At 39.4% G+C, this 25,870-nt stretch overlaps 1 pseudogene; it reads right to left on the reverse strand.

Annotated features, from left to right (window-relative positions):
* The window catches only part of LOC116668102, a 49,564-nt pseudogene that overhangs the window by 14,186 nt on the left and 9,508 nt on the right, over nt 1-25,870 (reverse strand).

The following is a 25,870-nucleotide window of genomic DNA, read 5'->3' on the forward strand; positions in this document are numbered from 1 at the left end:
AACTAAAAAATCTGAGTTAAAGATACATGTCTTGATATCTTTAGCAAATAATATTGTTTACACTTTGCCATGAAGGGCTTACAACATAGGGTTTAAACAAATTTCAAGCCTTTTACACTGAGTTCACTAAAATTTGAAAGCTTTCAGTCATTATTGCACAGACACGAACATTTGTAAAATACATAAAATGCTGAGTATAAAATTATACTTATTCATTAGGTAGATGCCTCTTTCTCTCTCTGCTTAATCTAAAAAAATTACTGAAAAAGTTAACTGTCCATGTCAGTCTGATTCTCAACTGGGGAATAGTTCAAATGACCTGAGACAGAGATCGACAAGACGGCTGAAGTGACCTCTGCGGCCCACTCCTTTGCTGATCACCTCGAGCAGCTGCTTTCTCCTCTCTGTCTCTGTCATTTGTAATGCACCACAGGGGTAATTATGGTATGTGCAACTATTTACATACAAGAGCACTCTTTTTAAAATGTATTGGTTTCTGCCACGCTGATTTTAGTTATCCTTCCCTTTTCCTTTTCATACTTCCTATTCATTTATTCAACAATGACTTTCTGATGGTCTACCACGCACAAAACCCTATTCGGGGAACAGGACATTGAGAAGAGACCAAAACAAATGAAAATACCTACTTTCTTGTAGGTTAAAAGTCAAATATACAGATCCTGGTATTTGTTATACAGAAAAAAAGGACAAAACAAATGCTGGAAGGAGAGATACAACCATCTTAAACGTTGTGGTCAACGAAATTCAACCTACGAATAGAGATCCGAGGGAGGTGAGAGACTGAGCCTTGTGGGTATTTGGTGGAAATGCATTTCCAGGTAGAGGAAGGGCAAGTGCAAAGACACAAAGGTTGCAGCCCAGTTTACAAACCTAGAGTTGACATCAAGGTCTGGATCACCCCTTCTAGAAGATACTGTGGCATCTGTGAGATGGCCCGGTAGTGCAGTGAAATCCCGGGCAAGGGCCGCACAGCAGTACCCCTCCTGTCCCTGCAGCTCCCTCCTGTTGACCTGGCGTTTTGGCAACTTGCTCAACAGGGACAAACCAGTTTAGGAACAAGCAAGCCCATGCCTCATGTGCTGAGTAACAGCCAGATTTCTGGGGAAAAGCTAAGGATACAGGCAGAGGTACCATTGTTCTGGTTTCATAGCTTTGTTGTGTGATCCAAAATCTCTCCCTCTAAGCTTGTACAGTTTGTTTCAGTCTGTTCATTCATTCACTCCAGCATCATTCACTCAAATCCCACTTTAAGTGCTCATACAGACATTTTCCCATCACGAAGACTTCTTTAAAGCTGTTCTGGGAGACTTTCCAGTCACACATTAAACAGTCACACATTAAACAAGTGCCCAAACACACTTAGATCTGCGATTCTATATAAGAACCGGTACCTATTTTTAAATGCTTGTTTCCAGTATACACGAGCCATTCATAAACCTCATCGCTGATGCACAGCGCGTCGTATTTGATGCAAAGGTCAGCAATCACTTGGAGCTCCGAGTTGGTGAACACCTGCACAAATTAAAGGGAACAAAAGAGCAGGGCCAATCATTGTTCAACACGTGAGAAAGTGAGGGACCACAAGACTGCATAAGGAGGTAACAGACTCACCTTGCCAAGGGGGTTATGTGGAGTATTTAGGATTATAGCCTTGGTTTTAGAATTAAATTTGCTTGCCAGTTCTTCAGGATCTAATGTCCAGTCAGAACTAGACCATTTTTTGCCATCAACAGGTTTCTAAGCATGAAGAATGAAGATACGATTTAATTCAATTAATTCATGTTTGCTGCCTTACAGATCAATAACCTAATAAGGAAAAAGAAAGTAGAGAAAAGCATGGCAAAGGTAACTGAATAACTAACAAAGGAAAGAAACAGAAATAACTAAGCTTTACTTCTGCCTTGAGAGCTCAAGAGAACTCGATTCTCATGCTCATAACCGTCAAATGGAAACATGAACTGTCAACATTAACAGCTGTTAACATGCCTATATTCCTTCTACGGAGCCAGCTGTCAATGTGGTCAATGTGTCACATACTACAAGGCTAAGAGAAGGTTCTGTGATTCACCTTAGTGTATTACGTATTTTGATACGGTTTTTAAAAAGACAATGATATTTTATTGTATTTCTAAAGACAAAAGCAGAATTTAAAAAGTCACTTCGCTCAGAATTCAACAAGCATTTATTGAGCACCCAGCATATACCCTGCACTGCTAGTCACTGGGGAGCAGTGCTATAAAAGTGAGTCAGAAATGGTCTCTGCCCTGGTGGTGCTCACAGTTGGTGGGGGAGACACAGAACCAAAACAGTATTACATACAATATAGATGTGCGGTAAACGTAACATAATGTACTAAAAGCTCCCCCCACAAAGTTGTTGGTTACCTTCAGTCACAGTAGAGATACATAGTAAATCCAAACATATAATCAAAGTAGAAACTTCATTGGCAACCAAGTAATTGGTACTTTCAAGACTTCTTAAAACACGTGAGTCATGTGGGCAAACTTACAGCTCTTAAGGGAATAAAAACTGGCGTTGCTCCAGCCATTCTCACCATGGGCTCATAGCAGTCATAGAAAGGCACTATCACTATGACCTGGAATAAAACCAAGTAAGAACACGACACATCAATCACTAATCCATTTAACAAATACTGTGCACCTGCCATGCGCGAGGCACTGTAGTATGTGCTAGGAAGCAGCAGTGAAGACAGCGGGCCTTGTCTGGGCACATCCAGGTGAAGACGCCCTCAGGGATAAACCTGCTGAGAGCCTTAACTGGAGTTCCTTGACCTCTTAGGGGGATCTACAGAGAGGCTTGCCGTGGGGACCCTTGAAGTTGTATGTAAAATTTTCTACATGCACACATACATCTTTCTGGGGAAAGGAGTCATAGCTCTCACCACATTCTCAAAGGGACATTCCAGCCCAAAGCACCGAGTTTCTTTACATTTCAAATTAGAAATTAAATTATCGGTGGCAGAGCAAGACCATAAGGAAAGAGAACACTGTGCCCAATGCTCTCTGTTACGGAGTACTGATTTATAAGTATTATCCTGAGAGTGAAGAGGCTTTTTACTCAAAAGCATTCAAAAAAAAGTGTGGCTGCGGGGAGACAGGGTGCTATTGCTATTGTCTGATACCCACAATTTCCCTCCTGCTGACTTATTCTGGATTCTTTTTTCCTAACCCGTTGAGATATACCCCTCCCCCTTTGCCCCTCCAGGCTCTCTCTCAGTCACTCATGGCCTGGCTTTCAGGTCAGTGTGCCAGACTAGCCGGTCCAGTCAGTATTCCCCCTGTGGTATGCCAGCCTGGGCCTACCATCTCTGACTTTTTGCTTTCCTATAAGGAGAGTTTGAACACATAATTTATAGCCGTTGTATAATTCAATTTTTCATTTTTTAAAAAATGTAGCAAGATTGCACAAAGTCAATATTATATAGTTTTAATATTTATTATTTTAATGGCTATTTGAGAATCTATTGAATTCTATAATAATTTTGTTATAGTTTGTGTGTATGAATAACAATGCTATGACCATTTGTGACTACGCATAGTTTCTCCATTTTTAAATCATCTGGTGAATAAATTCACATGATTGCTATTGCTAGGCTAATGGGCAGAAACACCTTTATGGTATAGCACCATGTATATATATATGTATGTACAGTACCACACACCTTTATATACAGTGCTACCATGTATAGTACTGTGTGTGTGTGTGTGACTATATATATATACAAATTGCTCTTCATAGATCAGATCTGGCAACAATTTATAGTTTTATACATCTACACTAAATTGCCTCATTTAACTTGTGGTTAAATTCAAGGTATGTAATTATCATTCTGAATTTGCATTTTGTACTGTTTGCATTTCCAATGATGTGAAATACCTGCTCAAGGCCTTCCTCACTGGAGACAAAGGAGGCCCTTCTCTAAGGCCCCTCTTGTGTGTACTAGCCACCCAACTCCACTGAGTAGTTACTACACAGTGTGCTTCGTTGGGTGTCGAGTATTGTGGAGGACAAAGAAATGAGCCAGGAATGGATCCTTTCCTCAAGTCCTCAATTCGACTGTGAAACTCTCAGGGACTGAGATGACCAGTCTCTGTAATGCTGACGCTGGTGAGAAACACTGCCTGATATGAGGTGAGAGCCCAATGAAGGAAAATAAATTGGAGGGGCGGCGAGGTGAAACTAAGGAATATACTTGACACCCTCCCCTGTAACTTCTTTACTTTTACAATGGAAATCATTCCCCTCTTTGTGAAGGGTATTTACTGAGCACACACTGTCTTAGGTGCTGGCTCTACAGTTCTCCTGGAACTTACATTCTACAGAGACAGACTTACAATAAATGAGAAAACAAGGAAGCAAATCAGATAATTTCAGACAGTAGTAAATACTGTAAGGAAGATAATAGGCCAGTATGATAGAATGTGATGTGTGTTGTTTCAAAATATTAGATAAGGAAATGAGGGAAGAAAGAATGCCAAGGGCCGGGCACTGGGACACACCAACAGAGAGCAAGAAAGAGGGAGCAACAAAGGATTACCACCACCCAAGTCTGAGACAAAACTTTCAACTATTTTATAGGACTAGCGGAGATTACGTGCATGAAAGTATGACTGGACTTCCTTAACATGTTTCCTTAAGTAGCTGATTGTAGAGGGAATTCAAGATGGTAAAGGACAGCGTAACACAAAGGAACAGTGGTCTCTCTTACACAAGAGGTACGGATGAAGCGCTAGGAGAGCTCAAACAGATCAGGGCAAATCTTCATTCTTCAGACCCAGCTGAAGCAACCACTCTCTGGAGCCTTTCAGGCCTACATGAGCGGAGCTGATCACTTCTTCCTCTTATCACTATGTAATTTACACCGCCTACCGCACTGCGTTCCTCTTCATATGTTTACAAGCCTATCTCCTCTACTAGACAGGGAATCCCTTCCACAGAGAAACCACAGTGTCAAGCATATCCTCCATAACTTCTGAATAAATGAAGGAGGTGAGGAAATAGTGCAACAGTGTGTTGGAATGACAATGGGGAATTAGGGACAGAACTGACTGAACTCAGTGCCAAGGTGGGTCTTACATCACAGCACTAAATAAACCATAGCAGTCCTGCTATACATCCCTCACATGGTGCTGCTGGCAATACAGGGCACGAAAAGACAGTGATCCAGCACCTGCTGACTGAGTTCAGATTTAAAGGCTATTTTAGTAGAGAAAACGAAGATTCATTCTCCCCCATCATTGCTAGCCTGCCCTAAACAGCCTGTAAAAGTAAGAATAAATGACATGCAACAAAATGGATGAATCTCACGGACAAGTATCAAGTTAAAGAGCAGGCAAAACGAAGCTCAGGTGACAGAACACAGGGGAGTGGCTGCCTCTGGGAGAGCACAGACTAGGAAGGGGCAAGGGAAGCCTCCCGCGTGCTGGCCATGCCTACTTGTTCATCTGGTCTGTAGTTACACGCAGACAAAAGTGCACACATTCAAGTAAAAATTTACTGAGTTGTGCTTACGATTTGTGAGCATGACTGTACATGCATTATACTTCAAAAACAATTAAAAATAAAAGTATAAAATAAGTAAAAGCAGGACAAATGATAATGATTAATACAGGCAACATGATAATGTTAATATACTTACTTCATCTCCCTCATCAATTAATCCTTGAATGGCATTAAAAAGAGAGCCATACGCTCCCACTGTCACAAGGATTTCTTTGTCTGGATTGATTCGATTTTGATAAAACTTTTCATATAGGCAGGACAGAGCTTTCACAAGCGATGGATGACCCTGTTGAGTGAAAAGAAGAAAAAAGCCTTGAATTTAATTATTGGGCCTACTTCTTTGAGGCCTTTTGGCTCTAAAATGTAAGAATTTTTAACATTTAGGTTTTATAATATCCAATTTGTATTTTTAAATGGCAATAAATTAAAACAAAATTTCCCCTACTTTCCAGGGATTCCTACATGAATGGTCATGAGGACTTGCTAGTGATTAAAAACTTCCTATGAAATGACTGATTCTGGAATACAAAATCTAAAGGTATATTTGCTTTTAATAAAAACTGACTTCAATGCCAAATATATTTGACAGTATGTTTTTTTTTCTATTTTACATGTATTTATTTTATCCTATTCACATCGATAATTGTCATGCAACCTACAAAAAGTACAAAAGCCTAATCCATTTATCACTAACAGGTCAGAGCCAAGTTGCAAAAAAGGAACTGCATATGTATAGGAAATTATAAGAAGAGTTCCAGTGTCCTGCACAAGTCATACTGCCTTTCACACGATGTATTTAAAACTATAAATATTGCCACAGGAGAAATCTCTTGTCTTTGCAGTGACAATGCATCTAAAACTAAAGTAAATTAATCAGATGTCCAACAAAAAGGGGGATTTTTACTCTTTTTTCCCCCCAATATTCCAATATTGTAATCTAACAGTCCACATTTTAAATAAACCTGTCAGAGGTTTTTGGGACTTTTTTGGAAAGAAAAAGAACATTCACACTTTAAGAACTTTCATGCAACTAAGCTTTACCATCAAATAACTGTTTTTGAATGGGATTTTTATTTAGTATTTCTGGCATTTTCTACTACTAACAGCTTTCCCCACTACATTAATAATATTTGCTAGATTGACTGACTACATTAACCCCTCACAGCCATCTGACATAGTCAGTGCTGGTCCTTTTATATGACAGCATGTGTTTTTAATAGCAATCAAAACACATTTAACTCTTTCATTTTTAACAGTAATTAAATCATATTGAATAGAGTTGGATTTTTCCCCCTAGTTAAAATAAGCCGAAACTCCTGCATTAAATGTATACCCTCTGAATCTGTTCTTCCAAGTCGCCCAAGAGAAAGTCATGCCAATGGACTATAGAGAGAGGGCAAAACAAATTCACCCAATGGACTATAGAGAGAGGGCAAAAACAAATTCACCCAAGAGACACACAGTAGTGTTGATGTGACAGCGAACGTTAGGAGGACGTGGAATGCAGCTTACAGTGACAGCAAGAGAGCAGCAGTCATCTAGGAAGACACTTTTCACGAGGGGAAGGAAGGGCTGTAAAGGTCCAGAGTCTGAGACACGTGGGGAGTCGTATGAACCCTTGATTAGCTCTTCCTCAACCTTCTTTCCATGTTCTGTTTGCTTCTCTCCTCTTTCTTTTCCCCTACTTTCTCATTTAGTATTGAAGTCAATCTTCCTTCCTTCCTTCCTTCCTTCCTTCCTTCCTTCCTTCCTTCCTTCCTCCCTCCCTTTCTTTTTTGTCCATCATCTACTTCTTTTTGCTTTTGGGAACCACCCTGATTTTCTGTCACTTGCGAATGAGTGTCAGAGTGCAGGTCACGTGCCTTTGTTTGGAAAGCATCTGGGCTCTGGAGAAATAAACTGGGTTAGGACGCAGGAGAAGGTGGAGCTGGTTGGATATACCCTAGGTTTGGGAGGTAAAGGGTCTTTGGCTCCTTCAAGTTGTCTTCCCAGTTTATATGAAGAAACGAGGAATTTTTTTGTCAAAGATGCACTTATTTGTCATATTTTTATTCTTTTCAGAATATTGGCTAGTATGTCCCAGATCCCCTCCACCCCTCCTTCCAGTTAAAATCAATAAAAATAAAACCAAAGCACATTTTTCATATTCTGAAATTAGGAGATATTATCATGTTAGAGAAACTGGTTATAATTAATAATAGAAAAGGTGATATAACACAGCCAGTAAACTAAAAAATAATAGCGAGAGAAAGACCACTTAAGTTTAAGGTAAAAAAAATGCACATGAATTGTGGAAAGAGCAAGAGAAAGTTGTCACCCCTCCCAGAAATCCAAAATTTCCTTTGAATTTCATTTTAGTACCAGGTTTAACAAATTCTAGCAAAGGGTGATCTGAAAGCAACTGTAAACACTATATTTCTTTCCTTAGAATGATAAGGATCTGTGTTTAAAAAACTTTTGATTACAAGTGTAACTCACGCTTCACGTAGTAAGTAAAACTAGGCAAAGATACATAAAGAAAATTCTCTCTCCTCAAAATCTTTTACCTCCCACCCACCGAAGTGACCAACGTCCACAACCTAGTGGCGGTGCAACACCATTCCCAGTGATTGCATCCATATAAACACACACACACACACATACACACACTCATATCTATTCACAAAAATTGGAAAATAGACAAATGGGCACAGTTATGTTCTAATAAAGTCTTATGTACAAAACCAGGGGTGGGCTGGATTTGGCCCATGGATCGCAGCCTGCCAAACTCTCCTATGGATCAATTTAGGGAGAACTGACACCTTACCCATATTTAGTCTTCCAGTCCATGAACATCATACATTACTCCATTTATTTAGGTATTGTTTAATTTCTCTCAGCAAGTGTTGTAGTTTTCAGTGTACATACCTTGCACATCTTTAAAAAAATCAGTTCTAAATTTTATGTGTTTGGATACTAATGTAAATAGCACTTGAAAATTTTTTACTTTTTAACTGGTCTTTTTTAACATACAGAAACACAACTGATTTTTATATATTGGCCTTGTGTCCTGCAACTCTGTGTCTGTTCACTTAATAAGTTGTGGTGGGTTTTATTTTAGTAGAATCTAGGAAATCTCTCTTGATGTTCTAGGCATTTCATCACAGAAGGATGGAGGTTGGGCTGAGGTAGAGAGGAAGAAAGTTATTAGGTGGAAATGGATATTAAGAGGCCAGTGCTGAGGCTGCACAAATGTTAATGGGAGAGAAAACATGTCTCAAGAGAATATTCTCCCTCCCTTGTTGCCAGAGGAACACATCCTGGAAGTACAGTAAAGCAGGGGCCGAGGCAGGACTGTGGAGAAGCTGGAAGCAGGGCACAGCTCATCCTGGGAGACAAGGGCAAGGGTGGGGTCACTCTGGGTATTAGGTTGGGACAGTTGGTTCCAGAAAGCCAATCACACAGAAGTGGTACAGAAGTACATTCACACATCATAAAATACAAGCTCACGCCCCACAGGGTCTCAAATACTTACAAAGCCCCGTGTATACTGGTTCAGACTATCAATTGCTGCGACCTTTGACAATTCTTCCTTTACGTAATTAGGAGGGGATAATCTGGAAGGCCTTGGCCAAGATTCACAACAGAGGGGTCTGCAGCCAACTTAGTAAATTCGATCCTAAGGTTAAAAATACTAATATTAGTAGGTGCTAAAATTACAAAGTTATCCTTTTTACTGCATAGTCTTAGAAAACTGAAAAATAAGACCTAGTTAAGTGTTACAGATCAAAAAAAAAAAAAAAAAAAAGAAAGAGCTCCTAACAAAAATTTTATCATCTGCAAAGGGACTTTACCCAGTAAAATGATGGCTGAACTGATGAACTGAATGTTTCTTACAAATTTCAATTCCAGGATACTCGTATTTTAATTGTATGTGTATTTTTTCTTAACCATCCACTGCTATGTTCTGTTATCACCCATTAGAGAGGAGAAGTTCTTGGTTTAGAAGGTTAAGTTCCAGGAGGGCGCCCACCCAATCTGTCCTTTTCTCTGCCCCTTTCCAGTGCCTAGCAAAGGGAGTGGCACATTTGCTAAATGAATAAATCAGTGTAAGAACCATTACTTCCTTCCATTTCCATTTAATGGATAATTAAAATAAGTGGTATTGTTTATATACAATAGCTAGGCTAAAAATTCCCAACTAAGGATATAAACACTTCGAAGAAAAAAAAAAAACCTCACCCCATTATTATTGTTTATTCTAAGGTACTTACCACACATTCTTATCAAGGCCTTCAATTCGTTTTCGCATTTTTGAGTTTCGAAGACATTTTCTGAAAGATAAAAATATTGAAAGGGTTTTTAAATTCCTTTAATTCAAAAACAAATGGTTTCTAAACAAACGGTTTAAACTACTCAATAAGGAGTTCCAAGTAACACAGTAGGTAACGTTACTGGGTAGTGAGTACGTACCAGGCACTGTTCTAACTGTTTTAAAGAATTAACTCATTTAATATTTACAGCAACCTTATGTGGTGGTTCTATCATACTGGATAAAATCACACATCTTTACACATCTGCCCAAGATCACGAAAGCTAGTACCATTTAACTCAGATTCAACTCCGGATTTGAACCTAGGCAGTGTGACTTCAGAACACATACTCAGTATTATTTCCACATACTGTCCCTCACATAATAAGACTTTCTAAAAAAGATTACTAGGATGTTGCCTCTTAAAAAGTGTATTACATTTGGGAGTCTGAGATTTGAAAATGGTAACCACTATACATAAAATAGATAAACAGCAAGGCCCTACTTTATAGCACAGGGAACTATGTTCAGTATCTTGTAATAACCTTTAATGAAAAAGAATATGAAAATGAATATATGTCGATATATGCATGACTGGGACATTGTTCTGCACACCAGAAATGGACAAAGTATAACTGACTACACTTAAATTTAAAAAAGTGTATTAGACATTTAGGTCAGATCTACTTACATCAAACAAGCTACAGTGGGGCAGAAAAATATTAAAGGCTAAAATCATGGCACAGCACACAATTTTTTCATTCTTTAGCTTCTAAAATTAAGTTTACATATCTCCCAAAAGCATTGAATTAGCTTTGAGTTCAGTGTTAATAAGCTGCTGTTGGAAATTAAAAAAAAAAATGACTGGCAGCATCTCTACAAAGATTTTCCTAATAGAATATTAAAGTAATTTTAATTCAATCTAAGAGGAAGATAATGATAATGGTTATTAAACAGACCATTGTTCTCATTCTATTTCCAATAATGGAACCAAGAAAAATACAATTTCACCGTCATATGTTTAATCTTTGAAACTCCCGTGAAGTAAATCACATGCAAATTCTCCAGAGGTTAACGTGCCTTCCAGGACAATGTCATGATTAAGTATCCACCTGAACATAATGCTATTTTAGAGACTACAATTATACAACTGAAAACTCCCAGAAAGATAGAGAAAACGGTATTTTAATAATTGTCCTTTGTCTTCTCTAAAAAAATGTTTGAAACGATGATTCAGTCTGTGACTACAAAGTGGAGATTCATGTATAAGAGTGAGCACAGTCTACAGTAGATAATTTAGACACAAAGTATAATTTTACCTAAAATATTTAGGTAATTGAGATCCAAATGCATTTTCAGATTTAACTTTCTTTTAAGTGTATGTCTAGAACAGCATCTTCTCTCACTACCCTCCCTGCCTCTTCCTTCCCACTGTATGCCTCAACCGTTCTGGTATTTCAAATATTATAGCGCCTTCTCCCACAGGCTCCACATGTGATACTTCCTCTAACCAATGGCCCTTCCATACCAGTTTCTCAGCCTTTTGTTTTTGGTTACCACACCCTCCTACCCCCATCCTGGCCCATGGAGACTGTTTTAGGCATTTTTTCCTAATCATCTCTTCCCCTCTCCCTCATTAAATATTAAGAAACAAGATTTTGTCAGGTAAAGTTGAGTACTGGATGATCACAAAACATTATACTAACTATGATTTATTTCACCTGCCAAGCACCAGTTTCTCCCCCTTGGGGTCAACTGCACCTCCATTAAGAATGCATGTTCTATATATATTTGATCTAATCCTGGGTCTCCACCACCTTGTCTCTTCACTCGGCTAACTCCTATTCCACCTGCCACCTTCAGTTCTCAAATTAGACCTCATCCCTCCAGACAGTCTTCTCTGACTCCCCACGTCAAGGTCAGATGCTCATCCTACGTGCTCCTACGCCATGCAGCATTTCCAGTACTTACTACATAACTTTTTTTTTCCTGTTTATTTGTCTGTAATCGTCCTAGACTATAAACACTACAAGGACTGTTTCCAGCTTGCTCACTGTTCACTGATGTGTGTATTAACTAGATTTCTCCGAAGAAACAGACTGATAGGATGTGTGTCTGTGTGCGTGTGCGTGTGTGTATATATATATATATATATATATATATATTTATTTTTAAGGAACCGGCTCATGAGCTTTGTGGGAGCTGGCCAAGTTTGAAATCTGCAGCGTGCCAGCAGGCTGGAGACCTAGGGAAGAGCTGACTGTGGCAGCTGGCGTCCGCAGGCGGTCTCGAGGCAGAATTCCCTCCTCCTGGGGGAACCTTGGTCTTTCTTCGCTTATGGCCTCTAACCGACTGAATCAAGCCCACCCTCATTATGGAGGGTAATTTGCTTTACTTAAAGTCTACTGACTGAAGCATTAATCTCACCTGAAAAATACCTTCCCAGAGACATCTAGACTGGTGTTTGACCAAATATCTGGGTATCGTGGACTAGCCAAGTTGACACATAAAATTAACCATTACAGTATCCAACACATAGTACTATGCCTGGCACTTAGCAAGTTTGTAATAAATATCTGATGAATGAATTAAAAAAAAACATACATTAGAAGTCAACTTATGGTGTCAGTTACCTTAGGTTAATGCTTCAGTAACACATGACCCCAAAGTCTTAGTTGCTTAAAATCATTAAGGTTTAATTCTTTTTCATGCTGCATGTCCACTGAAGGTCAACTGCTGCTTTGGTTCCCGTCACTGTCACTCTGAGACAGGCTGATGAAAAAGCCTCTATCTGGAATACTGCCAGTTTCATGGCAGAAGAAAAAAATTCTTAAAAGTTTCTGCCTAGATGTCTATACATCGTTTCTCCTCACATTTTATTGGCTTAAGCAGTTTCATGGCTAAGTGTGACACCAACATGGCAGAAATGATGTCTGCACGTGTAACAGGATAGGTGGTTATTATGGGTTGAAGTGTATCCCCTAACCCCGCCCCACTTCTTAAGCTGCAGTCTTATCATCCAGTACCTCAGAATGTGACCTTATTTGGAATTAAGTTCATTGCAGATGTCATTAGCTAAACTGAGGTCATTAGGGTGGGCCCTAAATCCAGTGTGAATGGTGGCTATATCAAAAGGGAAATTTGAAGACAGACTGGCATACAGGGAGAATGCCAATGAAGATGAAGGGAGAACAGGCAGAAGTCGTAAAATAGAGACAAACAAAACAAAACAAAAACCACGTAGTGCCTGCCCACCCACGTCCTCTTTGAAGGAAATCCTGCTCAAATCACCCATTGAAGAAGTTGTGGCTACTGAGTCACCAGGTGTTCCAGAAGGAGAAAAGGGGGGGTGGGAATGAAAAGGTGGTCATAAAAGTAATGGCTGAAAATTTCCCAAATTTGATAAAAATATGGATAAATGCAATAGACTTTCCCTCTCCTCTGAACTTTTCTATATTACATTTGACATTTGAAGCAAAAAGTATAACATTGTGTGATGTTGTTTAATATGTGGTGAAAATATTAAAGGTAATTATGTTATAAATGGGACAGTGCAAAAGGACTTGAAGGGAGGTAAGGCTTCTATACTTCATTCAAACTTGTAAAATGTGGACCAGAGTAGATCTTTGTCGCTATGGAAAAGCTCTGTATCTTGATTGCAGAGGTGATTGCAAGAATCTGTACTTGTGATAACTCCACATATACAATGGACATTGTATAATGCACTGTACAATGTCAATTTCTTGGTTTTGATATTGTATTATGGTTACGCAGGATGTAACCATTGGTGGAGACTGGGTGGGGTAGAAACGACCTCTGTACTATCTTTGTAATTTCTTGTGAATACATAATTTTTTCTAAACAAAAAGTTAAAAGTAAAAGATGATGGAAATAAAAAAAAAGATGAAGGTAGAGATCAGGGCAGTGCATCTGCAAGTCAAGGAGCAAGTGCGCCTGCAAGTCAAAGAGCACCAAAGATTATCAACCAAGCACCAGACGCCGGGGCAGAAGCATGGGACAGTCTTTCTCACAGCCCACGGAAGGAGCCAACCCTGCCAACACCTCAATCTTGGACTTCTAGCCTCCTAAACTGTGAGGTAATACATTTTTGTTGTTTGAGCCACTTAGTTTGTGCTACTTTGTTAAAGGTTGCCCAAGGAAACAAATACAGTAGGAAAAATGTATGTCACCCTACAGTGTCCCAAGACATCATGATTCAGCAGCAGGTGCAAAGTGCTCACTGTCTAAGAATTATTGTCAAGAGTAGATCCAGTAGTAGGAAAATAAAGTAAACCTCAAATCCCGTGGGGAATTAAGTATGAGTCCAGGTGCACAATGGAACATCTATAGGGCATGTATAATTCTTAGACAGCTAACTCCCTCAGGTGGCTTCTGTTCTCAGGTAGATTAATGCCTGGCACACATAACACTGCTACAGCATCAATGCAAAACTGCTACTGAAATAACGAGCAGCATCTTTTGCTGCCACGTAAAGCTGAAAAGTGCAGTTCTACTAGAATCACCACTAGGTGCCACTCTTGGCAGAGATGAGCAAAAACATTAAGTCTTTAAAATTGCCATATGATCCAGCAATTTCATCTCCAGGTATTTAACCAAAGAAAAGAAAAACACTAATTTGAGAGATAAATGCACTCCAATGTTACTACATCATTATTTACAATGATGCCAAGGTAATTTCCCACTGATAGACTGAGGGATGAAGAAAATGTGGTATATAGATATAAATATAGGTACAGTTGAATATACTGAGCCATAAAAAATTAAATCTTGCCATTTGTAATATTATGGATCTTGAAAGTATCATGCTAAATAAAGTAAGTCAGACAGAGAAAGACAAAAACCACATGATCTGACTTATATGTGGAATCTAAGAAACAAAACAAACATAACAAAATGAAAACAAAAACTCAGAGAACAAATGAGTGGTTGCCAGAAAGGGGGTGGTGAAATAGGTGAAGGGGATTAAGAGGAACAAATCTCCAGTTATGTAATAAGTAAGTCACAAGGATATAATATACATACATATTCCTTATGGAATATGGTCAATAATATTACAGTAACTTTGTATGGGGAAAGATAGTTACTAGACTTATCGTTGTGATTATTTCATAACATATACAAACGTCAAATCACTATGTAGTACACCCGAAACTAACACAATATTGTGTGTCAACTAGATTTCAACTTAAAAAAAATGTTTATTGCAATGGAACTGGAATAGGAAAGTTTGGAAAGAAAAAAGTATTATCCATTATCCTAAGACCCCAAAACACTCAGTTTCAATTGTATACAATGTGAGGGACCTGCCTTTACAACTTGATGCATTTAGATGATATAGGACAAGTGTAGAAAGTCTTCCCAAATGGTGGCCTGAAGTTGGGGAAATCAAGGCTGTTAACATGAGTCAAGTGTAGAAAAAATTAAGAGTGCAAGAAAAGGCCAGAAACAGAAATAATAAAACTAACGGCTGGAAAGGTGGAAACAATAACCAGGCAAGAGAAGCAGATGGACTCAAGTACTTCAAGACTAGGCTGGAGCAGAGAGTGAGCACCCGTGTAGTGGGCAGCCCTGTGGCATGGCGCTAGGCTGCTGGGGTAGCCTACACGTCCACTGTCTTTTAGATCTGTGACTTAGGTATTTACACTTGTAATCACGTGTACTTTTTATTAACTGTCTTTTCTCTTAAAGTAATAGAGGAGAACAAATCTGACTCGGGTATTGCATCTGTTCCTTTGACCACTGTGCCCTGTTTTCTAGGCTTAGTCTTGCCAGCTCTGCACTTTCTGTGAAACAATATTGCCTTTAGCCTGAAATAGACAGGAGAGCCTATTATTCTCCAGGCTCTGACCTTTAAGGATGTCAGCTCTTCTGCACTCAAGCAGAGATGGCAAGTTGCAAAATAGAGAATAACCTTTGTTTTGTTGGAGGTTTTGCAGGAGCACCATGACCTAGCCCACATGGACGGCTGCAGAAACAAAGAATTCCTGCACCAAAAAGTTTGCAACAACCAACAACACTCCCTCCCGTTTTTTTGTATAAAAGGAGCCTACTTTCAGACTGGAGCAGGACGGTTCTCCAATACATTAGTCGGCCATCCTCTTGGTCTGCCAGCTTTCCAAATAAAGTCACTGTTCCTTGCCCCAACACCTCGTCTCCCGATTTATTGGCCTGTCGTGCGGTGAGCAGAAAGAGTTTGGACTCGGCAACATTAACAGAGTATCTTAAACATTTTATAAATTTTCTTACCATACAATTTCACTTTTAATTAATAGGTAATATTTCAAGTTGTTTATATATCATACCTTATTCACCCATTCCCCCATTATTTAGGCATGTTATTTCTGCATTTGTAGGTAGGTATATTTCTACTGTGTATTTAATTATGTGGTCCCTGCTCTGTTTCCTTCAGTTTTAAAGTCTGATGTGAAAGGTGAAGGCCCACTTGTAATACAAGTATTAACTATCACAAGAAAGATGACAAATATCCTCAATGTTTTATTTAAACTAACCAAACATAATAACTTTTGACTTAATTTTATGGATAAATATATATACACACACATGGAATTTGTATATATATACACATATGTAAGATATATTTGTTTAAAAAATACCTTGAGACAAATGAAAATGAAAGCACAACCACACAAAACTTATGGGACCCAGCAAAGGCAGTGCTAAGAGGGAAGTTTATAACGATACAGGCCTTCCTAAAAAAAGAACAATCTCAAACAATTTAACCCACCAGCTGAGAGAACTAGAAAAAGAAGAACAAAAAACCCCAAAAGGCAGCAGAAGGAAGGAAATTATTAAGATTAGGAAGGAAATAAAATAGAGATTAAAAAAACCATAGAAAAAAAATCAATCAAAGGCTGGTAAATGCTGGAGAGGCTGTGGAGAAAGGGGAACCCTCGTTCACTGCTGGTGGGAATGCAGTTTGGTGCAGCCACTGTGGAAAACAGTATGGAGATTCCTCAAAAGACTAGGAATAGACTTACCGTATGACCCAGGAATCCTGCTCCTGGGCATATATCCAGAAGGAACCCTACTTCAAAATGACACCTGCACCCTAATGTTCATAGCAGCACTATTTACAATAGCCAAGACATGGAAACAGCCTAAATGTCCATCGAAAGATGATGGGATAAAGAAGAAGTGGTATATTTATACAATGGAATACTACTCAGCCATAAAAAATGACAACATAACGCCATTTGCAGCAACATGGATGCTCCTGGAGAATGTCATTCTAAGTGAAGTAAGCCAGAAAGAGAAAGAAAAATACCATATGAGATCGCTCATATGTGGAATCTAAAACAAAACAAAACAAAACAAAAAAACAAACAAAGCATAAATACAAAACAGAAACAGACTCATAGACATAGAATATAAACTTGTGGTTGCCAAGGGAGCAGAGGGTGGGAAGGAATAGGCAGGATTTCAAAATTGTAGAATAGGTAAGATTATACTGTATAGAACAGGGAAATATACACAAGATCTTATGGTAGCTCACAGAGAAAAAAATGTGACAATGAATATATGTATGTTCATGTATAACTAAAAAATTGTGCTCTACACTGGAATTTGACAGAACATTGTAAAATGATTATAAATCAATGAAAAATGTTAAAAAAAGATATATTTGTGAGTGTGTATATACATACATACAATTTGATATTTGATGTTCTAGCAACCACAGACTCTTAGTGTCATTTTCCTTCATTCCTTAACACTTACACCACTTCCTAAATGTCTTTTTAAATTTGAATACAGATCTATTTTAAAAAGAAACTTCGTGCATCTTTCCCTTTGGAAAGGGAATTTATTGATACATTGCCAGTTTGAGAGCTGGCAAGAAACCTGACTGTTCCCCAACCTGACTAAAACCAAACTCTGTTAACACTCTTTCCTAGCTTGAAGGGTAAGAAACAGACAAGCACATGGATGCCTCTGAAGCTCCAAAACTATACGACTCAGATCTCTTAGCTGCACAGACAGAAACTCAATCTGAACAGAGAGAAGAGGAATTTATTAGAAAGCTCACGTCTCCATGGGAAGGTAAGAAGTGGAGCCAGCCTCAAGGGTAACTTGAAACCAGAAACTTGAACCTTACCAGGTCTCTGCTTCATCTACTTTCTATGCAGCCTCAATCCACTTTTCTCCACAGGAGACAAAACACAGCTGTGCCTCCTAATTTCACCAACACAGAGGGCCCGAGAGTTGCTTTCTCTGGTTCTATTTTCAAAAATTCTAGGGAAGAGCTCTGAATGGCCTAGCGTTGGTTAATCAACTGTGGCATTTACCCCCAATTTAACAAGTACTATATTAATATGCCTATTAAGACTATGATGAAATGATATTAGAGAGGGCAGTGCAGAGCAAGGTCATGAGAGAAGTAGAGATGCAGTCAAATGATGCTTTTTACTTTTTTTGATGCTTTTTTTTTTTTTAATGTACTTACTACTCAATCAAAAAATGGTACAGACCTGACTCCAGCCCCTCCCCAGCCCCTCCAGGTGTGCTAAGCTAGAACCTGTCAATGCCCTGGATAATATCTTTCTAAATATACTAGGGCCTACTGAAACATAAGGCTGAAACGGGGAAAAGAGCATTTCCAGAAAAAACAGGAGGAACTGCTATCCTTAGAAAAGGGGAGGGGTTCCAGGGCACAGCAGTCCCCACAAGCCCATCTAAATGGGAAGGCTGAGAGAGAGAGAGGTGCAGACCCCCCCGCACGTACAGCAGAGCTGAAGGCACGCAGCATCAAACTCCTCCATCCGGAATGATAGCCAGGGGAAGAGCTGATGGAGAACCAAATTCTAAGGCAGGGTGAAATTAAGCTTCCTCTTATATGCCAACCCGTGGATTGCTAGTGACTGCAATCTCACGTCTCCCTTATCCTCTGACCACACTGGCTTCATGCACGCATGTAGCAAATACGTACTTGAATACTTAATCTTGTGCAAGGCACTTTTCTGCTTGGGATACAACAGTGAGCTGAACAGACTAAAATTCCCTATTCTCCTTGAGCCTGTTTTCTTTCTGGGTCTGAAACACTCCAGGATTATTCTCATCTGCTGTACATTACACGATTCCATGTAATTACCCCTCCTTTTTAGAAGGAGTAATTTTGACACTGGCCATGGGATTTGCTCTGGGCAGTGGAAAGTGAATGAATGTAACACAGACTAGGTCCAGGAGAAGCTTTAAGAAGCGTCTGAATGTTTTGGTTCAGCCTCCACGGTGAGAAGACCATGTCTCAGGTGGGGGTTACTCCTTTAGCCCAGATTCTGCAATAGAAAACCACACAGAGTGGAGCTGTAATCTGCGGCAAAGCCACAGCGGACTTGCAGTCTACATAAAACAGTATTACAATAGAGGACAGTTACAAAGATTAAGTGGGATATGATGTAAAGCATATGCAAAGTACAGTGGCACATGGCGAACACTCACAGTATGTTTATTATTGCTTGACTGAAAAAAAAATCCATAAAATCTGTTATGATACTACAAGAAATTAGATATGCCACCCCAAGCCATTCCAGTTTGACATAATGATCACTTTGAGCCAAAGGCAATTGTGAAGAAGCAGACACAAGAAAACCTCTGCCTCTCGCCCTGCTTTCTACCTGGAAGGGCAGGACAATTCCTAACACCAGAGATAGTTCTAGACTCTTACCAGCTGAGGTAGCACCAGAGGACTCTGCACAAGAAACCTGGTCAATATAACCCTCCTCTTTTATTGCTAAATTTTTCCTTTGTCTGGTCACTTCTCTGCAAATGTACTGTTCTTTGTTCAGATGCTTGATAAGCCCAAGCTCTAACCACCCCACTGAGTTCCCCTGTGTGCATGTGCAACACACATATTGATAAACTGCTTAACTCTTGTTTAATCTGTCTTTCGTCAGTCTAATTCTCGGGGCCTCAGCCAGAAACCCTAGGAGGGTAGAGGAAAAATTGTATTTTTCCCCTCTCCTACAATATTCAGTAGGCTCAAATATCTCTTAAATAGTTACGAGATGAGCCATAACATGAGAGAAAGTATTTGCAACATGTATCTTACAAAAGAAGCTTATTTATAATGTATAAACTTTTACAACTTGATAAGAAGGCAAACAACCTAGTTAAAAATGGGCAAAAAAATCTGACAGCCACTCCACAGAAGATACATGAATGGCCAAAAAGTACATAAAAGATGCTCAGCATCATTAGTCATCAGGGAAATGAAAATTAAAACCACAATGAGGTGCCACTAGATACCCATCAGAATGGCTAGAATTATAGACACTGGAGTGTTGACAAGGATGTGAGGCATCTGGAAGGGTTGCACTACCCTGGTGGGAATGTAAAATGGTACAACCGCTTTGGACAACTGCCCAGAAGTTACTTAAAAAAACAAACATAAATCTACCACACAGTCCAACAATTCCACTGTTACGTATTTACCCAAGAGCAAAGAAGACCTAAGTCCACACAATGGCATCTACAGAAATGTTCATAAGAACTTTATTCAAAACAGCCCCAAACTGGAAACAACACAAAAGTCCATCAACAGGTGAATGAATGGGTAAACAAAGGATGTATCAGTACAATGGGATGCTAACTCAGCAATAAAAAGGAATGAACTACACCACAACAAGGGTCAATTTAAAGGCATTTTGCGTGTGAAAGAAACCATACACAAAACAGTACATATTACATGATCACACCTATATGAAATAATTTTTTAAAAAGCAAACTAATCTATATTGACAAAGCAAAACAGGAGAGTGAGGGATGGACTGCAAAGGAACAGGAGGCATCTTTTAGGTGTGATAGGAACATTCTGTATATTGATTGTGGCAGTGGATTCATGATATACACATTTAAAAATAATTATTGAATTGTATACTCCAAATGGATGTAGTTTATTGTGCCATTATAAAGCTGATTTTAAAAAGATGCCAGGATAGTTCTTATAAAACTAAAGATAGTTTTACTATACAATGTAGCACTCACTCTCCTTGGTATTTATGCAAAGAAGGTGAAAAATTATGTCCATATAAAATCAAGCACACAGATGTTTATAGCAGCATCCAAACAATGGAATATCATTCAGTACTAAAAAGAAATGATCTATCAAGTAAAGAAAAGACATGGAGAAAAAGACGTTAATATTACTAAGTGAAAGAAGCCAATCTGAAAAGGCCACATACGGTGTACGATTTCAATTATACACGTTCTGGAAAAGGCAAAATCAGGCAGACAGTAAAAGATCAGCAGTTTACAGAACTTGGGGGAAGAAGGATGAATGGGTAGAAGACAGGATTTTTAGGGCAGTGAAACTCTTCTGCATGGTATTATGAAGGTGGATTCATGTAATTACACATTTGTCAAAACCCGTAAAACGTACAATACCGAGACTGAACCCTAATGTGAACCATGTGTGAAGGAAAAGCCCAGATGGGCTAACGAGCTAAGTCACAAATCTAAGTGTGATAAGTGTTGGTTTACTGATATAAGTTCTGCCGGGCTAACTCGTAAATCTGAAGTTTAGTGTCAGTTTACTGGGCTAACAAGCTAACTCGTAAATCCAAGCTCAACAAGTGTCAGTAACGTGATCTGTTCCGAATTGATAAGCTCCAGTGTACTGATTCCTTGCTTTTTGTGTTTGAACCTTATTGGCTAATAGCCCCATACTTGTAATTAACCCTATAAAACCTCATGTGCACGTCTTGGAGGTGCTCAGAGCTTCGGAGCAGAAGCCCCTCTGAGCCCGCCAGCGTAATAAATCTGAGTACTCCAACCCTCTGAGTGGTGCTTATTTCTTGGCTGGCCTGTCATTTCCGTAACACATGGACTTTGGGCAACAAGGATGTATCAAGGTAGGTTCATTGTTCCTAACAAGGACACTACTCAGCGGAGGGATGTTGACAGTGGGGGAAGCTATGCATGTGTGGGGCCAGGGGGCTCACGGGAACTCAGGTTCTGCTATTTTGCTCTGAACCTGTAATGCTGTAAAAAAAATTTATTAAAATTTTAAAAATTAAAAAAAAAAGAGCTTACAGGGTATGGTGACATCATGTTCTCTTTCTCTCTTTGGACAAAATGCTGCTCAAGCTAGCAGACATTAACAATTATTTCACAGACATTAGGTGTTTTCTAAGGTATCCATTGAAAAAATAGACAAATTACATACTTTTGCCACTAGATAGCAGAGGAAAATGACAGAATGTTGCTGTAATGGATGAACTGAGCGGAAGTGCAAAGCAAGGGACACTAAAAAATATATGAGAAAACATCCAAGTAAGTAACACATATTTAGGTATTTATTTTACAATTAATTGTGCCTGATATGTTGTAGCTACTGGTATTTGTTGACTAACCAAATGAGTGAAAAAGGAGTTTGGATTCCTTCTGAGATAATATATTGTAGAAAAAATCTGTGTGCAGTGGCTACAGCACCACCTTACAGAGCCAATCCGAGCAGCCAGAATTGGGCCTTGAGCTGTTCTGCACCTTTGTAGATTAAAGGTAACTGACCAGCATGCAAATGCTCCTTCTAGAGCATTGACTTTTGATTGACTTCCTTACACCCTCAGGAAAATAGCTTTGCCTTCATTTTCAATTCAATTCCTCTACTACATACAAACTTGTGCCTTTTGACTTTTCCTTTGAACTGGTTGTAACGTTTGATTATTCTCCCATATGAATATAATAAGTCTTTAACACATCTTTATACTTGTATGACTCATGATTTTACATTTTTCTGGAAACCTATGTTTCAACTATACATGTAGAGAAACAAGGCTATCGGTATTAAAAACAACAGGCTCCAAATGGAGTCACGTATGCCAAGCCCCACTTCAGCAAAATGAGACCTAACTTAAATACAGTGCCAGCCTCTCCCAGAAGCAAATCTTAACCTAGTCAGTCAGGACTCACTTGGTCAACACAAGTGAAGAAATCAGCCTAACAGGCCTCTGCCACCCTGGAAAGAAAAGTGACCTTGCTGAGACAGGAAGGGGGCAGGGCACAGCTATTCAATGAATAACAGTAATTATACCAAAATGGTAGAAAGTTCAACTCCAACTAGGCCTTGAGGATTAAAATGGCAGGAGGTATGACTTCTAGTGGACCTTGAGCCTCATATACTCCTGGTAACATATCAGCATGATAAATCACATGCCCACAGGCACCATGAAGGTCAAAGAGCAGGTGGTGGCCCAGTTCCTGGGAATCCCAGCCTCTTCCCCAGGGTTGTTAGAACAGTCCTCCCACTTGTAGGTGTGGAGCTACCGAGCCCATAAAAACTGGCAACATTGCCCCTCAGGGCCCTCTCTCTCTTCCTCGTCTTTGGAGACTGCCCACACTCTGACTATGGAGCATGTACCTACTTTTACTCTAATCTGAGCACCCAACCCCCACACCTCATGGCCTTTCTCTTGCTTTTTGATGTATATCTCTAAATAAATCTACCTTTACTCAACTGTAGCTTGCTCTTGAAATTTTTGCTGCACAACGCCAAGGACCCATACTTGGCGGGCATGTTCCAAGGGCTCAACCGAAGCCTGGGACACAGCCCTCCTCATGCCCCACACCCGTTTTTCCAGCATCACTGCCACAACCAATCTGCTTTTTGCTTGTATAACTTCCTTGTCCCTGCTCCTTTTCAGTTGTACAGCTCCTCAGAGCTCCTTTCCATCTGCTGATTGGATGCTGCCCGATTCATGCATCACTGAGTAAAGCCAATGAGATCCTTAAAATTTACTTTGTTTTTTAATGTTGGAAACAAGGGTTTCTCTAAACCTGGGAGCTGATAGAATAGGCAAGTAGATAGCTGGCATACAAGGGAATGGGGTCAATGCCTGATTTAGTCTCTGAAAGTTGGATCCAATCAAAGATCCTACAGGAGTGAGTGGGTGTATTGCCCCCTCCCATACTGACAGGGGTGAGCCCCTCTGCCCACCTAGACTGTTCAATCCCATCCTCCCCTCCCATTTCCCCACACAGCTGACTGGATTAGGGTTTGACACAATCTAACCTTATGGAGGCTGCACCAACCAGGACAAACCATGGAAATTTTGAGACTGAGAGACAGGTAGTTTCTGCTGGTCACTTAATCCAGGAAGAGTTACAAAGCTAAATGTGGGCAAGCCTGTGCACAATGCCCCACTGACCTGCCAAGCTCTGTGCTCTAACAAATGCCTACATTATAATTCGAATTTCCAAGGTTGTGTAAAGAGCTTTCAAGCCAGACAGACCTTAGTTCAAAATTAAGGATCAAAACTACTACCTGTGATGGCAGGCGGGTTACGTGATTTCTCTGAAACTCAGATTCCTCGTTCGTTAAAAAGAAAAATGAATGCCTACCTGACGCAACTGTAATGACGACTAAGTGAGCTAACGTCACAGTGGAAAAGTACATACCATCTACTCAAAACTACTGCTCAGTCAGGAACTAGAAAAAATTCTTAGATACAAGTAGGAAGAGTAATTTAACTCCAACGGGGGTAAGATGTTGCATATGAACTGAAAGTACAGTAGAGAATGTGCTCACATAAAAAAAAAAAAAAAAGACCCAAAAAACGAAAGAGCTGTGACGTCCTTAGATAAGGACAGACTAAAAATGGGAAAGTTTTTGTCTTACTTCCTATAAAGTTAAGTGTTTTTGTTTCTGTAGTGGGCACATAAATTTTTGAAATCCTTTTTTAAAAAAACAGACGTTTTAAGAGCAGTGTTAGTTTCACAGCAAAATCAGGTATAAAATACAGAGTTCCCACATACTCCTCTGACACCCCAACAACGACGTGCCCCATCAGAGTGGTACATGTGTTACACGTGTTACAACATTGACACACTATTATCACCCAGAGTCCATTGTTTACATAAGTGTTCCTCTCTTGGTGTTCTACCTTCTACAGGTCTTGACAAGTGTGTGACGCGTATACATCACTATCGTATCACACAGAATAGTTCCCCTGAGAAGTCCTACCTAGGGAAGCTATCTGGAAAAGAAGCAGACAATAGATTATTAATGGAAGAAGAGTTGAAAACCAAAGGGCTACAAATTGCCATCTGAATGACTCAACTTTAAATGAAGACCAGTCAGTCTAACAAAGGGTGACACATCAGGGAGTAGGGGTTGGTGCTCCAGGAGACCCCTCATCAACAATTACTCCTTCCTTCTCTCCTTGTTTCCCCCCTTCCTTCTTTCCATCTTTCTCCCTGTCTCTCTCTCATCTATTAATTCATTCCCTGGCTTTCCAGCATCAGAGGATAATATAAACCTTATCTCCTGGTTTCTAGGCCTTTAAGATCTACATACTAAAATAGGGGACAGAAAGTGATTTTCATCCTGGGTTCCCCTTGTTTCTTTTCTTGCTGTATAGCAATAATATTTTTCTTAATATTTAAACCATTATTTAAAATTACAGAAGCAAAAATGAAATTACAGAAGAAACTACAAAGAAAAAATAAACTGTTTTTGTAAAAAAAAGAAAATGATCCACACAAAGTCTAACCCATCTCCTATCGCATTACCTTCCAGAGATAAATTTCACAGTAAGCTTTCTACAATGTTAACAATGGTGTGGATGAGATGGAATTTCTAGTGCAAACAGGTTTACAGTAAGTAGTCTGGCTTGTTCGGGCAAGTCTTTTTCGATTTATAAAAAACACCCCAGACTTACAGAGCCAGAATCTCTCAGGATGGATCCTGGGCATGCGCATACTAACAGAGTTCCACAGATAATAATTCAGCACACACCAGCCTTAATTTAGTACCATGGCTTTATCTGCTCATCCTGGGTGACTGCACCCACTTTTGTGGCTTCAGTCAACTTCTCTGCATGTAGGACCTGAACTAAGACATTCAAGATGGTAATAAAGAGGAGAGGTAGGACTCAAGACGATTATGAGGTAGAAATCAGAGCATTTACATGTAGAAGGAGAAGTTGACGATGGTTTTTATGAAAATTTCATACCTATATATAAAGGTTGAGAGGTTATGCTGAACAATATGAAACTGTCAAT

Source organism: Camelus ferus, chromosome 13 (assembly GCF_009834535.1).
Source record: "Camelus ferus isolate YT-003-E chromosome 13, BCGSAC_Cfer_1.0, whole genome shotgun sequence".
NCBI lineage: Eukaryota > Metazoa > Chordata > Mammalia > Artiodactyla > Camelidae > Camelus > Camelus ferus.